This window comes from Ailuropoda melanoleuca, chromosome 7 (genome assembly GCF_002007445.2).
Source record: "Ailuropoda melanoleuca isolate Jingjing chromosome 7, ASM200744v2, whole genome shotgun sequence".
Taxonomy (NCBI): domain Eukaryota; kingdom Metazoa; phylum Chordata; class Mammalia; order Carnivora; family Ursidae; genus Ailuropoda; species Ailuropoda melanoleuca.
The window spans coordinates 92,790,174-92,808,291 of record NC_048224.1 but is presented as its reverse complement, the minus strand read 5'-3'; positions in this window follow the sequence as shown (position 1 = coordinate 92,808,291).

The window sequence follows — 18,118 nt, the reverse complement described above, 5'->3', positions numbered from 1 at the left end:
AAAACACAATGTTTAAAATAAAGACTAGCATTTGTCAAGAATGGAAGCTGACCTTTGGAGAAAATGAAAGTTTATGTGCTTAGATCTCACCAGTCTGTCATTAACATATATTATTTTACTATGTGCCCAATAAAGAAAAAAACTTGACTATTTTACCTAGTTATATTGTGTTAATAAAATGAATAGTACCTGAATTTGAATAGACCCCTCTTGTGTGTAGAATTTTAATAATTCTTAATTTATATTAAAAGCAATAAGGAGCAAACAGTTGTGCTCAACCAAGAATGAGTTTGTCCTCCAGCAGATATCCGGCAATATCTGAAGATATTTTTGGTTTTCGACAAAATGTGGGGAGATACTCTGCTAGAAACTATGGATAAAGAGCAGGAATGCTGCTGAGCACCTTACAATGCACGGGAGCATCGTGCATAATGAAGGGTAATCATACCTGCCCCAAATGTCAGCAATTCTGAAGCTGAGAAACCCTGAGTTCATGTATGAAAAGAATTATCATACTGTTTAAATTTGGGGAGCACTATTTTTATAATACACGTGAGTAGATAACATAGAGGGAAATATTGGTAGAAATGAGCTTTGCACAGAAAGAAGAGAATGGCAGGATATAATCAATGCGAGAAGGCATAAGTTGCCACAAATATGAATGGTTAGCATTTGCTATTAAGTGAAGATCCAGCTGGTAATCTTCCTCATCTTCCATCACTTGTAATAGTACATCACACGCCCAGAGGCAAATCCACAATTGTTCTTGGGGCACCCTAGTCCTCAAGCAGTCTCTTTAAGTTTCAGGGGTTTGGTTTGTTTTTGATTTTGTTTTTTTAGTTATCAGTATTTAGTTGCATAAGTACTAGAATAATTAATTGGAAAGCAAGTCTCATTTCCTCAACTCAACATCCCACAGATTTTCTGATTCAGTGTCAAGGAAAGAAGACTTACTTTTCTGTATCTGCGTTCTTTCTTTCCCATACAAATTAGAAATCAGTTGCCTTTAAAACTCAGTATCATTTGGGCAATATAAAAATCCATACATGATTTCTTTACCAGCAAAATAATTTGAAGCAAATATTATATGATACAAATTCCCCATGGTTCTTCAGTAATTTTTTTAGGTGCCATCAAATATCAAATACAGTGATAGAAAACTGGAAAAGTTCTAATAAACTTTAACTTCCCAAAGGAAATTACAATAGCTTTTGTTAAAAAGCTATTATGTTGGTCTGCTCAAGTCTGCCCAAAGAAAATATCACAGGCTGGGTAAAAAACAGAAATGTAATTTCTCATGGTTTGGGGGGTTGGAAATTCAAGACCAAAGTAGCAGCAATGCTGGTGTCTGATGAGATCTCTTCCTGGCTTACAGATGGCCTCCTTATCGCTGTGTCCTCACATGGCCTTTTTGCTTTATATGCCTGTGAAGAAGAGAGAGCTCTTTGATGTCTCTTCCTCTTCTTCCAAGGACACCAGTATTATCAGATTAGGATCCCACACTTATGACCTCATTTAACCTTAATTACCTTCTTTTTTTTTTTTTTAAGATTTTTGTATTTATTTATTTGACAGAGATAGAGACAGCCAGCGAGAGAGGGAACACAAGCAGGGGGAGTGGGAGAGGAAGAAGCAGGCTCATAGTGGAAGAGCCTGATGTGGGGCTCCATCCCATAACGCCAGGATCACGCCCTGAGCGGAAGGCAGACGCTTAACCGCCGCCTGCCACCCAGGCGCCCCTTAAANGAAGAAGCAGGCTCATAGTGGAAGAGCCTGATGTGGGGCTCCATCCCATAACGCCGGGATCACGCCCTGAGCGGAAGGCAGACGCTTAACCGCCGCCTGCCACCCAGGCGCCCCTTAACCTTAATTACCTTCTTAAAGGCCCTATATCTAAATGTAGCCACACTGGCCATTAGAGCTTCAATATATGAATTTTGGAGGGACAAATTTTAGTCCAAAAAAGTTATATTTTTCTGTTTTCTAAGATTGTGATAATCCATAAAGTAACAATGATGTGCATAAAAGTTCCATTTATTTGTTAAAAATATGATAATCCTATTGGTTAGCAGATATTGTGCTAGTTTCTCAGGGTAGAATAGAGGACAAGAAAGAAATATTCACTGATATCTTGCAACTTATAGGCTGGTGGGGAATATTTTTGAACTAGTCTAGTGATAACCATGAAATGTGTGTTTATTCCTATAGGTTTGGAGATTTCAGGGTGGGAGGAAGCAATGTTCTTATATTTTGGCCTATGTTCAAATTTTTAAATAAAAGGTAAGGTTATGAGGATGAAGAGGGGCAGAATTAGTGGTAGGTAAGGACATAGAGGACAGCAGAGAAACCGGAAAGCTAATTCCTTTCCTTAATAGGGCAAGGATTAAAAAAATGTAGTAACATTGTGAATCATTGTTGAAAATCCAGTTAAAGATTGTGACCATAAATTTAAAACGATCATAAATTAAAACTCTGCCTCTATTTTAGCATATGCAAGGACAGAGAAAATAGACAAAAATAAAAACAATAATAATAGTGATGACGTTAGCTGAATCTATTAAATGCTTACTGTGATAAACACTTTAACTGGATTATTTCATTCTTTTTATAGTGAGGTATCTACTATTATTACCCTGATGTGATGATTGAGTAAACTGAGGCTTACAAAGATTTAAATAATTCTGCAAATAGTGATTAATATAAGAAGGTAAGTAGTCTGACTTCAAAAACAAGATTCTTAGGCCCTTCACTATTTCTTCCAGGGTCAGAATTTTGGCAGGTTCATGTGATATGACATCAGAGATACCAGAAAATTAAATCATCCACAGGAGTAATTGAAAAGATAAATCACTAAATGTTTGCTAAATGGGGCTGGGACTAAACACTAAATAAAGATTTAGACAGGAGGAAGTCAATGGTTTTAGGTATAATAAGGAAGAAGAAAAAAACTGCATTTGGAGTACTTAAGTAAGGAGGAAAAAGAGGTGTGGCTCCATAGTTCGATGTATAAATTATTTATTATGTTTGGTGACACTACTCCTGAAAAAAAAAATACAATTTGTGATTGCAGAAATGAGTTAGTGAGGACAAGTGAAGAGAAAGTCATTAGAAATCCTAGGTGCCAAAAACCCAGAGGCTAGGGTATTCAAGGGTTATCAATGAACATCAAATATACCAAAAACGTCAGAATCTGATGTGTCAGCCATACTCAAGTCATCAATGAATTAAAGGCCAGGGAGTTGACTAATCTAATATTGATGATATGATGCTAAAAATACTTTTTAAATATATCCTAGGGGCGATGAAAAATTATATGGAAGCAGTAGTGAGTGTCAAAGAGTGTCATCTTCACTCTTGCCCTGAATTATGAAGGGTTTGAGTAAATAAATATTTTCCCTTGATGATTCAGAATATGCAGTGTCCTCTGGGAATGGCTAGATTTCATTTAAAGCAATACAATGAAGTAAGAGTTCAGAGAATGAGTTGGCTCATTTTAGAACAGGCATTTCAAGAGATGAGTTGAAAGCTGGAGAGGGAAAGAAGTCAGGAAATGTAGAGTAAAAGAAGAGAAGTTCAAAGAGAGCAAAGGTGTAGTAATTTTGTATTATAGTGGCAACTGGCATGCTAACCGGAAAACAACACAAAGCAGCAAATTGTAATGGTAGGTATGGTGAAATAAAACCGAATAGTCTCTTAGAAAGTGTTTTACAGATTGTAGCTGTGGCCCTGAAGTGAGATCTAGTAGATAGAGGCTTGTGGGGCTGTGTGTGTTAATTTTCTTCATGGTCTGCTAGTATTAGAGGATATAGTAAGGATAGCATTGCCCGAAAGTAACAAGAAAGAAAGGATGAGTCATATATATCATCCTTCATCCTGAGTTTGGGGGCTGAGGTTGGTGTCAGGAGATGTCAAAAAGAAGACACACATATCTGGTTCAAGATTGTAATCTCTCAGTGCCCTCTTGAGTGGGGAGAAGTATTCCACTTAACTTCATATTCATTGCAGGACAGTCTTGGTCGTGATTCCTATCTGCTCTGCATTGCCATGGTTCTGCCTTGGTTTTATAAAATATATATTTTGTGGAATTGACCATATTTATTTATGAAATGCTACACTGAATAGTGTCCCAATAGTTATCTTTCTTCTCAAGTAGAAATCTCCCAGGATTTTTATTCCTGGGGCTTTATTCAAGGAAATGTTTCTGTACAGAGATCCTATTTTGATTTTCATTCTTTTATTCATAAAGAGAACCATAGACTAGTTGCTTTCCCTATAGTTATGTTCCTAGATCTGATCTATAAGGATACATATATATGCTTAAATCATAATTGTAGCTAGAATTATACCACTATGTATGTTTTTTAAATGTATAACCACATGAAGATACAAATTACATCTATTTTTCAAATATTCTCATATATTTTATTACATTTGATCTTCATATTAACTGTTAATGATTATTAATTTGTTTACATATTCCACAAATATTTGTTGAATGTTATATATTCGGACCTCTATTGGTTTCTGTGGTTTGGATAAAAAATAGATGACCATTAAAGGAAGCCCCTATGTAAACGTACAATGTAATCAGTGTAATAGAATTATGTGCAAAGGGTATCAATACTATCATAGAAGAAAGAATGATAATCTCTATATACTGTAGTGCATTTTGACAACATTTTTTTTTAAAGATTTTATTTATTTATTCGATAGAGATAGAGACAGCCAGCGAGAGAGGGAACACGCAGGGGGAGTGGGAGAGGAAGAAGCAGGCTCATAGCAGAAGAGCCTGACGTGGGGCTCGATCCCATAACACCAGGACCACGCCCTGAGCTGAAGGCAGACACTTAACCGCTGTGCCACCCAGGCGCCCCTTGGCAACATTTTTTTAGAAAGAATTGACATTAAAGTGAGGTTATGAAATATAAGCTTTCACCATATATGCCAGAATGGACCAACACTTGATAAGGTATGGATCTATAAAGTGGCAAGGAATTGCAGTCAACTTTGTCCTGCTGTGGGATGGCTTTATTATTTTCTAAGAACATAGGTACCATGCTAACAGGTTGAGTTTTTTTCTTGAAGCAACTGAAGTTTCTTTTCTTTTTTTTTTTTTTTAAGATTTTTTATTTATTCATTTGACAGAGAGAGAGACAGCCAGTGAGAGAGGGAACACAAGCAGGAGAAGTGAGAGAGGAAGAAGCAGGCTCCCAGAGGAGGAGCCTGATGCGGGGCTCGATCCCAGAACTCTGGGATCACGCTCTGAGCCATAGGGAGGCACTTAAGGACTGAGCCACCCAGGTGCCCCAACTGAAGTTTCTTACATCTAGTAATCAGTTCTGAAGTGCAAAGCTTTAGGGATGGGAAAAGAATCAGGTTTGTGAGTAGTTGTATTGTGCTTCCTTTTCCCCCCATAATCTTTGGAGAAAAGATTGTTGTAGGTTTTTTTCCCCTTTTTCAAGTTTTAATTTAAATTCCAGTTAGGTAGCATACAGTGTAATGTTAGTTTTAGGTATAGAATTTAGTGAATCATCACTGACATACAACACCCAGTGCTCATCACAACAAGTGCTGTCCTTAATATGCATCACCCATTTGGCTCATCTCCCCAACCTCCTCCCTTCCAGCAACCCTCAGTTTGTTCTCTATAGTTAAGAATATGTTTTGTGATTTGCTTCTTCTTTTTATTCCCCCATGTTCATCTGTTTTGTTTCTTAAATTCCATTTATGAGTGAAGTCATATTGTATTTGTCTTTCTCTGACTGACTTATTTCACTTAGCATTATACACTCTAGCTCCATCCACGTTGTAGCAAATAGCAAGATTCCATTCTTTTTTATGGCTGGGTAGTATTCTCTTGTATACATACACCACCTCTTCTTTATCCATTCATCAGTTCAGGGACATTTGGGCTCTGCATAATTTGGCTATTGCTGATAATGCTGCTATAAATATCAGGGTGCATGTATCCCTTTGAATCAACATTTGTGTATCCTTTGGTTAAACACCTAGTAGTACAAATGCTGGATTGTAGGGTAGTTCTACTTTTAACTTTTTGGAGGGACCCCCTACTGACTTCCAGAGTGGCTGCACCAGTTTGCATTCCCACCAACAGTGCAGGAGGGTTCCCCTTTCTCTGCATTCTTGCCAACACCTGTTGTTTCCTGCATTGTTAATTTTAGCCATTCTGACAGGTGTGAGGTGATACCTCACTGTAGTTTTGATTTGTATTTCCCTGATGATAAGTGATGTTAAGCATCTTTTCATGTGTCTGTTAGCCATCTGCATGTCTTCTTTGGAAAAATTTATTCATGTCTTTTGCCCATTTTTTACTGGTTTTCTGAATGAATTAGAAAGATGCTGACGATAATGAATTCAAATATCCATTGTAGTCTATAGGCTTTTTATAAATTCTTTGCTTGATTTTTTTCAAATTCTTTCAATTTCTAAAGGTAGGCAGGCGGTTAGATAATAGATAAATATACAGGTATAATATCATAATACAACATCAATATTATATGTAGATAGAGAAGGCTTCTGTATGTCTCATTAATGATTAATGATCGCCTCAACTTGACTAAACTTGAGACAAATTTCTGCCTGACATAGACCTCTCACCACTCTTTTCCTAGAGCATTAAATTTAGAAAGTTTGCAATTGTTAAGTTATTTTTCTGCCCCTTTGAGATATAAATCTTCTACAAACTAGGACAATTTTTCTCAAGAACCTGGGAGCCATACTTTTAAAATGTAATCATCATGGAAGAGAGGGACCCAACCTAACTTCAAAAAGTACCAATTAGCAAGCACAGATTGCTTCATCACATGAACCAACCTCCCTGCACCAAATCCCTTCATACTGTCCTATCAACTCAACCCAGTGCTCACAAACTCTCCTGCCTTTCAGGGGAGGAGAGTTCAGTATCTTTTTCCTACTGCAACACTCTTGAATAGTTTTCTATGTCTATTTAACTCCACCTGATGCAATTTCTCTTTAACATCATGAGGCTAAGCCTAGAAGGCCCTGAATTAAAAGCTAGCTGAAATTCAGTCAGCTGAAATTCTTTTTATATGCAATGGATGTAGATTGAAGAAAATGGAACAAGCTTTTCTTCCTGATTTTTAATAGTTGGTCAAGGCATAATTTTTCATGATTTTTCTGTCTCCACATATATTTTATTGGTTAAATTATAGTGACTGCATCAAGAGTACTTGGCAGATTATATTTATAATAGTTAAGCATTAACTATTATATAAAGTTCCTTGATAACAGGAGACATGACTTAGATTTCTGTCTACCCATCATCACACCTGAAAATAATGTTGAAACAAGCAGACATTTAATAAATGTTTTGCACGATAGGGAAATTCTGATAACAGCCGACTCATGGATGGGGAAAATCACTGGAACAGAAAACAGGTGCAGGGCCACAGTAAATACAATTATGGAGATTATTTCATCTGATTATAATCATGATGGCTAATGTTTAGTTATATCCATATAATTTCGGTAAGTGGAGTTGATCACCATATGGCAGAATTTGACTTACTGACGATGAAACTAACACACAGACGTACACACACACACACACACACACACACACACACTCACAAAGAAACATTCCTGTGATCATGATGCTTTTGCTTAACATACAGATATACCCCTCTGAAGAAGTGTATCTATATTTTTAGCTATGTAAATATAGCTCAATATACATGAAAATTTGAAATTGCAAAGTAGTTTAAGTGATTACTTCTATGGAATCTAAATATATTCGTATCTTCACACATTACAAAATGATTTACCACTGAGTACATCTAAATAGAGGCATATACTATTACATTTAATTGTTTTATGGATCACTAACAATTTGTCCAATGGGAATAGGGTTAATAGTCATTTGATTGAGGATCAAAGTGAACAAAGATAAAACTTATCCATTATATATTGTTTGACTTATAGGGATTTTACTTACAGAAATTTTACTTGCAAGAATTTCATATGCAGATACATACTTTTAAAAACACAAAATATGTATGGCATTTTCCACTAGAAGAGTTTTTAAGGAGTTATATTGGAATTATTTAAAATAAAAAAGAAAGAAGATTAGGGTGCCTGGGTGTCTCAGTTGGTTAAGTGTCCCAACTCTTGATTTCAGCTCGGGTCGTGATCTCAGGGTCGTGAAATTAGGCCCCACATTGGGCTCTGTGCTCGGTGGGGAATCTGCCTGAAATTCTCTCTCTCCCTCTGCCTCCTCCTGCCCACTCTCTGTCTCTCTCTCTTTCTCAAATAAATCAATAAATTAATAAATAAAAGAAAGAGAATTATTTGCACAAATTGTCTTTCACCTATTTAGTGCCGTGGAGCAGTCATCTATTACATGAAATCCTAACATCTAAAAAATTTGGTGTCTTATCCAAAGACATGAGTTTAGTTTGGTAAGAATATAAATATTTTCTATATTACTCGTAATTGTAATAGGAAAACAGAATAAGTTATTTCCATTTTTTCTTAGGATTATATTCACTATAAGAAGTGAAGTATATCTGCATATTCTTGAATTGATATTTATATGTGAGACACAAATTTAATCAAAGATTTTGAAATAATAAAATTTATTTTTAAAAGATTACTTCATAAATATTTTGAAGACACCAATATTATATTCATTTATAAATTACCTTCTTGGTTTAAACTGTTTTGTTAAATTATTTTCTTTTTATTCATAGATTTTAATAAAAGAAGAATTGTTTTTAATTAACTTTAATATTTTTAAAGAGGCAAATTTTTCTTTGCATTTGTTAAGCCTCCTAGTGAGCAAGCAATTAGATGAAGCCTATATTTAATGTTACAGAAGGCACAATTTAAGTGAAGATGGAAACATTAACCCCATAGAACACTAGCTATGTTCAGGTGCTCTCTTCTATTCAATCCTAGACGTAGGTCACTACTCCCTCACATCTTGATATGACAGACTCAGCACTTGGAGCTCAGGACAAATAAGGCAAACACGGAAGCTCAGCCCCTGTCAGCTGACATGAGTTTCTATCTAAAGGGAGTTAATTTCTACAATATGCTCCAGAGCCAGTCTCACCACTGAATATCCTTTCTCAAGAGCCAGAGAATCAGGTTTTAAGAAAGTCACAAGCATATTTGTTTGCTATTATTTAACTATAAACAGCCATTAAGAGAAAACCTCAGTGGGGCAGATGATAGAACCTACGTGCTTTTGAGATCTAGGGTCATCCAGGCTTGTCCTCAATCCCAAAGCCCTGGAATGCCTTGCTCTGTGATATCGAGTCCTGGTTGGAAAGATCTGGATCCAGCAAGTATATACAGGCAATGGGAAAAATGTGACTAGTCCTTGCTGACAGTTCTAAATAGAGATGGCCTCCCAGCCAAGAAAAAATAAAGCAAACATTTTTAAATTTCTTATTAGGAAACAATAGCCAGCAGGAACATGAGAACACTCAACCTCTCAATGATCTAGAAGTTTGGCACCTCCTAATCTGGAACCTAAACCATGTAAACATGAGGAAATAGGGAAAATTTCTATGGGAAATCCTGTATATATACATACATATACATATGTATATATATGTGTGTGTGTGTGTATGAATACATATATATGTATTCTCTCTCTCTATATATATATATAGAGAGAGTGTGTGTGTGTGTTTTATTTATATATATAGAATATATAGGAGATATATATATATATATATATATATATATGTATGTATTTGGATATATATATCTCCATCCAGGGCACATTTCAGAAGAAATTAAGTTTGTTGTCTTGGGATCACCTTTGACCACTACCTACCCATAGGGAATGGTCCAGCATATCAGATATTACCCCATCCTCCCCAGGTGAAGGAAAGGCTTTAAACCAAATGATCTTGATGGGATTTTATTGTGGCACCAGCTAATTAACAATCCTAGGTCAAGGGGTGTTTTGAGGCTAAGTGGACCAGATGCCTCTTTATGTCTGACTACACTGCCACTTTCTGAATTATGTAAGAGTTACTGCAAGTACCCTTCAACCCAGGCCACATAGTCTTAAATTCCACATACAACTTCAAAGTGGTTCTGAGCAAGACACAGAGTCAAGATATATTTAAAATAAAAGTGAAAATTTTAATGTTTAAGTTGGCAGCTATTAGCCTGGTATTTTCTCAGTAGCTCTCTGGTTAGGAATTATTATTCTTATTTTACAGATATGAAAATGGGCTCAGAATGTTGAAAGGTACACTTTAGGCCACATAACTAGTCCATGGTAGACCACGAAAGCAAGGAGGGATTCATTGGCCTCTGATGATTGTACAATACATTCATTCACCCTCTGAGGCACGAAGGCATTATATGAAGACACAAGGAATCTGTCAAGAAGGAACTCAACATGAAGAGTGAGTATATTAGAGTAGACCCGTAGTCTCAGTACAGGGAGTTATTTTGATTTAATTTCTGATTCCTACATTCTCAGAGCATTTGGAAGGCAAGAAAGGCAAAAGCACAAAACACGTCTATTGCTTTGATTCCAAATAACTAGTTTGTTCCTCCTTTTCTTATCCTTTGCCTTTATTCCCATATGTTACCACAAAACCCCTGGTTTTTATTTAAGAAATTTGAAAAAACTAAATAGGCTAGCTCTCAAATTTGCATTTAGGCCTTCTCATGATCTTTGTGTCATAGAAAATTTCATTTAATGTAAGACACATCTGTAGCAAGACACATTTAGGAAAGAAGATATTTACTATGTTTAATTCTCAATAACCATATAAAGATAAAAAATAAACTTCAGAGAATTCAATTGAAATAATCTTCACCATTACTAAGAGGCAAATTTGAATTTACACTCAGATTTATTAATTTAAAACCAGTTTTGGGGCGCCTGGGTGGCACAGCGGTTAAGCGTCTGCCTTCGGCTCAGGGCGTGATCCCGGCATTGTGGGATCGAGCCCCACATCAGGCTCCTCCACTATGAGCCTGCTTCTTACTCTCCCACTCCCCCTGCTTGTGTTCCCTCTCTCACTGGCTGTCTCTATCTCTGCTAAATAAATAAAATAAAATTAAAAAAAAATAAAATAAAACCAGTTTGCTTTTCATTACAAAATAGCCAAGTATGAGACAGTTCTCCTAGTATGCAGATGAGGACCCCGGGACAAAGTTCGAAAATGGTCTTTAGATAAATACATTTAAAAAGTTGATAGAGATAATTCCTAATGACCAGTTTTTTTTTTAATGAACTAATGGTGTAATCTGCCAAATTTATGAAAAAAGGAGACTAGTGTCTTAAAGAAAAATGTACAATTTCAGAAAATTCTTTGGTTAGATATGAAAAGGGTCTAACTTAAATTGAAAATCATACCAAGTAAACTTTGCTTTTTTAAAAAAATATATTTATCCTGAGAAATATTCCTATAAAATTTGATATTAATTCTACAATAGTTTGCCAGTATATTTTGAAGTCATATTTTGGTCAATGATTTCAGTGGCACCCTTAAATAGGAGAATATTCTATTTGAATATATGCTATTTAAATAAAATCCTAAATCACAGAAAAATAATTACATACTGTAAATGTATTTACTAAGGGTCAAGGTTTCATTTTCATTAGGTTTATATTTTCCCTTTTAACAGTTCTATTCATTTCACTTTTTAGACAGCCCTTAAAACTAAGAAAAATGAAACAATACCTAAATGCTCCAAACAAGTAATATTAGAATTTGTGCCTGCATTCTTCTAATGAATTACATAGATTGAAGGCAGAGAAAGCACCTCTCCAGTGATATGAGAGCAGATTTCATTTTCATCTTGGTTGGAATGCAACTTAAAAGTGATGTGAGTAGAATAGGTGTTGAAATAAATAGCGATCTCTATTCAGCTTTAGTTGTTTGCAAAGAGTCACAGTTCTTTCGAATGTTATTAATTTACCTAAAGCCAGACCTCAGTTTGTACATAGAGAGTGGCTGAAAGGAAAGATATTACATATGAACTAGAATTTGCTGTCTCATATTTCAGATTATATAATACCACAGTGCAAAAAAGACAATATCAAACATTAATGTTTCTATGTAAACACATATTTGAAAATGTTAGTTACAAAGGAGAAAACAAAAATGAAACAGAAAACATCCAATGTTTGTCTCTTCAGAAAAAAACTGATCTTAGTGGGGGCATCTTTTATGACATCCTGTCATTCTAAATTTCTTTCTTGAAGAAAGGAGGATTTTATAATTCTAAATTTGATCTCAGAGATTTAGGTGATTGTAATGGTCTCTTTGTAAAATGCATAGGTCAGAGTTTGTCTTTAAACAGCTAGTACTTGGCCACTTCAGAATTTACATGATTTATGCATAACTCTGAATTAATAATGAACAGTTTATAACAAACTTTCTAAATTTTAAATGGAAAATAGACTAACATTCACTTGAACCTAAGTGCTAAGTCAGTGTTCAAATGATAATATGAATTAGGATACATTTTTTCAATGTATATGGTTTTTTTAAGTTTTGGGAATATGTACATATTTTGAGGAATCAAGTTCCTGATTAAAAATCAGGATTTGTCAGGCTCCACCACAGGCAGTTATAAAGGTTTTGCCTGACAGGCCTCATGGGGAGCCCTCGGGTCCCTCTACACCACACCTGGTGCACAGGCACTACATTGCAGTTAATGGAGAGAGTTGCAGCCATGGAGAGAGTTGCAGCCAAGGACTCAGGCCCACTGGTGAATCATGCGCTTGGCATATTTGCATTCCCAGCCCCAGCACCTTCCTTCCTAGGTCACATTATCTGAGGCCTTGGGTGGAGGTCACCTTCAGGTTCCTCTGCTGAGGCCTCCTTATAGGGAGAGGTGGAAGTAGAAAACTTGAAGACACTCTTCCTTACTCTGACTCACCACTAGGGCCTTTCCACTCCTAGCACTCCCCCCTCACGCTGCCTCTAACCATAGGGCCCACAGAACAGCTGGAGCCTTTTGTTCTGGGTTCGCTAACAGTGAGATGACCTACACTCTGTGCAGATCCCCCTCTCCTTCCCCCATGGTGCAGTTCCACAGGAGAAAATGGAGCAGAGGGAGCAGGTGCTTTCTCTCCTTTAGTTTCTTGCCCATATCACTGCAGTAAATAGTTAAAGGCTTTAACTCTCATTTTTTGTCTGCTTGCTACTCCCACGCTCAGCAGCTCAGCTCTCTCCCAGTTCAGAGAAACTCCTGACAAATTGGCACTGTGAACAAGATAGCCCATTAAGTACAATGGCATTCTGGAAGAGCAAAAAGCCTAAAGATCTTGCAGGGTAGCTTTGGGAGGTGATAGTGGAGTCCACAGGGCCTTCTAGAGGGGTGCTGGGAAGCTGTTTACAAGTCTGAGGGTCCTGGGGCTCTTCACCAATTTGTCCTAGGAGGTGCCAGTGGAGCCCATGGGGCCCTTTGCCAGATGGCCAATGAGTCTGGCAGAGTGCTCAGTGGGAGCCATGGACCATTCTTGGGGGATGCTAGCATATTGTTCACATAAATGTCTCAATTTCCAAGAGGAACTTTGTTCCTTCTCTCTAGCCCCCACACACCCGAGGCTGAACTCACCTCATAGGCCAGATTAAAGATCTAACAAGTTTTCAGAAAAAGATAGGGGAGCAGTTCCCTAGCCACTGCTTGTGGCCCTTCAACAATGGTACCAGAGGTAGTCAAGGAGGTCCCACACGCTGGATACTCCAAGGAGGTCCCCGGGGCCTGAAAAACACCCTGCATTACTGAAAGTTGTTGAAACTTTAGACAAGAAAAAAAGTGTAGTGCTTTTGGTTTGCTTCTGCCCCAAGGAGAACTGAGAGACTTAATTAGATCCCCTCTGGAGGTAACCTTGCTAAAGGCAGTACGTGAGAGGGGCGCAGTGTGGGTCTATTACCACTGACCACTCTGAAGAGTGTCTTCTGGTAACAGAAGGTGAGAGGCAGTAGTAGCCTCAGCAAAACTACTTTCTTGGTGCTGCCCTGCTGCAGGGAAGCTGGGTCTCCTCCCTCCGGGGCTCCTCCCCAACCAGCCTATCTTGCACAGCTCAGGGAGTCCTGGCAAGTAGGAAACAGCTGTCCCCCTGGCCAGCTCCACCTCACTTTCTATTCCTTCCCCATGCTTGTGACCGGAGACTGACAGGTCGTTCCTGTGACCCACAGGCGTTCTGTTCACTCCGCCCCTCCCTTGCTGGTCTGGGGATGGGGCAGAGCGCCCCATTGACTTTTGCCCTGAATTTTCAGCTTTCTGAAATGAACAAAACCAGGGGAAAGTCTAATGTCCATAGGTCCCAAAGAGGGATGACAGATTAAAATTCAAGAAAGAATTTTTAAAAATTGTACTTCTTTGGCCTTTTAGATACCAATGCCCTGGTAACTGATCCTTAGAACCCCTGGCACCAAAATGAGGGGCAAACAGATAATGCTTTCTGGTTTGGGCCTGAGGCCACCATCACTCGCAACTTTGCCCAAGTCCAACTATAGACAGGTCTCTTCAGGATCCTACAAACTTTCATTGTTATTGTTCCTCTATACAACGTGCCTTCTTTCCTTAGCTGTGTTTTTCTTTTTACCACTTGCTTTGAGCAGTGTGATATAGCTTCGTTTAGTTTCTTCACGTATCCTGTGTTTGGGGCTCATTGAAATCGGTAGTTTTCTTTGAGCGTGAAAGATTTTTAGCCATTATTTTTTTGAGTTTCTTCCCGTCTGTCCTCTCACTGGAGGACTCCATCTACACACATACTAGTCTTCTTGTAAATTTCCCTCAGCTTACTAAATCTATTTTCATCTTTAAAATTTTTTGTGTTTAATTTTTGATAGTGGTTTCTAATGGCATGTATCAAATTCACTAATCCCTTCATCCACACTGCAGAATGTGTCGCTAGTACCATTCACAGTATTTTCCATTGCATAGATCATAGTTCTCATCTCTAGAAGTTTGACTAGTGTCTTTTTTTTTTACATCTTCTGTGTCACAACAGCAATCACTGCTTCAATGTCCGTGTCTACTACTTCTGCAAGTCAGTAGAAGCTCTACCTGTGAATATGAGGCAGCTCTTTGAGTCCACATTATTGACTGCCATGGAGTGAGGACAAGAGTTTTATTTACTCCCATTGGTGAAGTCTTGACCCGTGTGAGTGAGCAGGTATTCATGAATCTACACTGCATCCCTGAGCTCCCAAGTTCAGTGATTTAACTGAAGAAACCATAGGGGTGTTAGGACAAGGAGTAAACATTTCAAAAAATTGTAATTGCATACTTTTCTTGTTATTCTTATCAATGTAAAGAATTTCTAGTGTCAGAAAAGTAGTAGATAATCAAACTCCAAGTCTTGATTCAGTCATCTTAATAATTTTCTGGTAAAAGGTTAAAAACATAAAAATTAATAACATGGTTCCACTGCTCTGCTGCCAAAAGCAGGGAATATGCCATTGAAATAATTATTTATAGCATAAGATCTGAAGTTGAGCATAGAAATGTTAGATACATATAAATATCTCTGTAATAAAATATTAAAGTCCCAACTCTGGCTATAATAAATTTGTTATTTGACCTTGGTAAATCCTTTACCAAGAATGAATCTTTTTTTTTTTTTTTTAAGATTTTACTTATTTATTTGACAGAGAGAGAGAGAGAGCACAAGCATGGGGAGTGGCAGGAGAGGGAGAGGGACAGGCAGGCTCCCTAATGAGCAGGAAGCCTGATGCGGGGCTCGATACCAAGGTCCTGGGATCATGACCTGAGCTGAAGGCAGACGCTTAACCGACTGAGCCACCCAGGCATCCCTGCAAAAATGAGTCTTAATTTTCTTACCTTCCTTAGAGTAGAATAGTAATTTCTATATAAAAAGGTCATTGTGAGTCTTAAAATGATTTATAAGGAAGCTTTTAATAAACACTGAAATCTAAGTAAACTTAAGAGAGTATTCTTATTTATGTACTTTAATTAAGACACATTAAATTCTATGGTGATGATGGTTTATTTGCAAATAATAACTGTATACTGCCTCCTAATCAGCCTTTGTCTTCAGATAGCACCTGCTACTCCTAATGTATGCTGTCTTGATTAACAGAAAAAATGCTTTGTACTGGTGTTCACTCCAGATTGTTTTACTCTTTTCCATTTCTTTTGCTCTAGAAACTAAAACACTCCACATTTTAAAGCATCCTATATAAAATATAAGTGGAAAAGTATTAAAAAATGGCAAATTGGTTATATACCAGCATACTTATAAAATCTTTTTTTAATTTAGCTTTTATAGAGATACTTGGTTTTTTTTTTAATCAACACAAATACTAGGTATCCTAGTATATAGAAGTTTTTGTGTCCTAGGAGCCACAAGAATTGGACTCTTGTTTTAATATAAAAGCACACATATGGTCTAAGAAAGCTGTATCAATTCTGGGCCTGTTTTCTCATCTGAGAAAATAGAGATTGTATTATATGACTTAGTAACTTCTAATTGGGATAATTATGTGCTTTAGAAATACATACATCAAAGAATTATTGGAATTCAAACTTGTTAATACTGGGTATTTTAATTTTATATTATGGAATATTCTAAGCCTAAGGGAGCAGAAAGAACATATCACTAATACCCAATTTACAGTTCCTGCAACTTAGACAATTATCAATCTATGGGCAATTTTATTTTATCTATACACCTACTAGTTTCCACCTTTCACATTATTATTATAAATCACATTCCATACATCAAATAATTTTATCCATAAACATATTGATATATATCTAGAAAACTTGCTGTTATGTGATCCCATTAGTTTACCCAAAGATGAAGAACAATGACTAGTTAAAATCAAGCCAGTGTTCAAATTCCTTTAATTTACCCATAAAGTTTTAAAATATATTTTAGATTGTTTAATTTAGAATTTTGATCAGTTGTTATGTCTCTAAAGTATATAGAATCTGTAAGTGTTCTCTTCCTGTCTCGTATCTATTTAAGAAACTGGATAATTTACTCCTTGGAGTACCTATAGTCTGAGTTCTCCTGATTTCATTTCTAGTTGTCATTTACTATGTGTTTATTTCCTTTATTTTGATAAATAAAGAAGTTTGAAGTCAGATTCACATTTGACCAATGAGATAAATCAGATTCAGGTTCAGGTTTGATTTTCTGACAAGACAATTTCATAGGTTGCTTTGTGGCTGTCTCCATTTTGTGATGTTAACAGCCAATTTTTTCTTAGATCCATTATTTCATTAGAAGTTGCAAATGATGACATTCTGTCACTCCTTCTTCGTTATTACCTGCAATTTCTGTAAATAGTCTATAGGGTAGGCAAAACTTTAATTCTAACATCTTAGGGTGTCCACTGGGTCAGAGAATTAAAATGACTCAAGATCTTAACAACAGAAAAGCATATAGATTTTTACATGTTAATGGAAGCGTCCATAGGCAAAAGAAGTCCAAAGAAAGCTGGGTGTTTATATACCAAATTGAACAAAGATAGGTAATTACAGACAAATAACTAAAATATATGCAGAAACTATAGGAAGATGAGAGCTATTTTAATAAGGTCTGTTTGTACAGATTTCTTTCAGTCTCAACTCTCTGTCTTTGGTGAAAAGAATATTTCTTCTTGGTAGAAGGAGAGTACCTTTCACACTGAAGTTTTATCTCCTGCTTTTGTGAAGAAAGGGTAGGTCAGAGTGCCTTGTCCTTCTTGCACCTACTATTTTCCAGGTCCCTTTAGTTCAAAATAATCTTTATGCCAAAGTGGCATAAACATATTTGATATCTTTTAATACTTTATAATTATTTTTTTATGAAGCTTAAATTGTTTTTAGTTTGGCCAGAAGCAGCCTCCTTAAGTTGGTTCCAGAATCCTTTTGGAATACCCTTTGTTATTTTTGGAAACTCCCTTAGTTTTTGGCATGACAGATCTTGGTGTATACCTGCCTTGGAATCCCCAACAAAAACTTCATTCAAGCATCCCTGACTCCTTTCTTTGAGAAGTGCTTCTAAGGTCACAGTCCAAGCACTAGCGATGTTCATATTTACTAGATTGACCCTGGTGCCTAGTCCCTTTTATTAGAAAGGAAAAGTTAACAAATCATATTTCTTATAAGGTAAATTCATCATGAATTCATA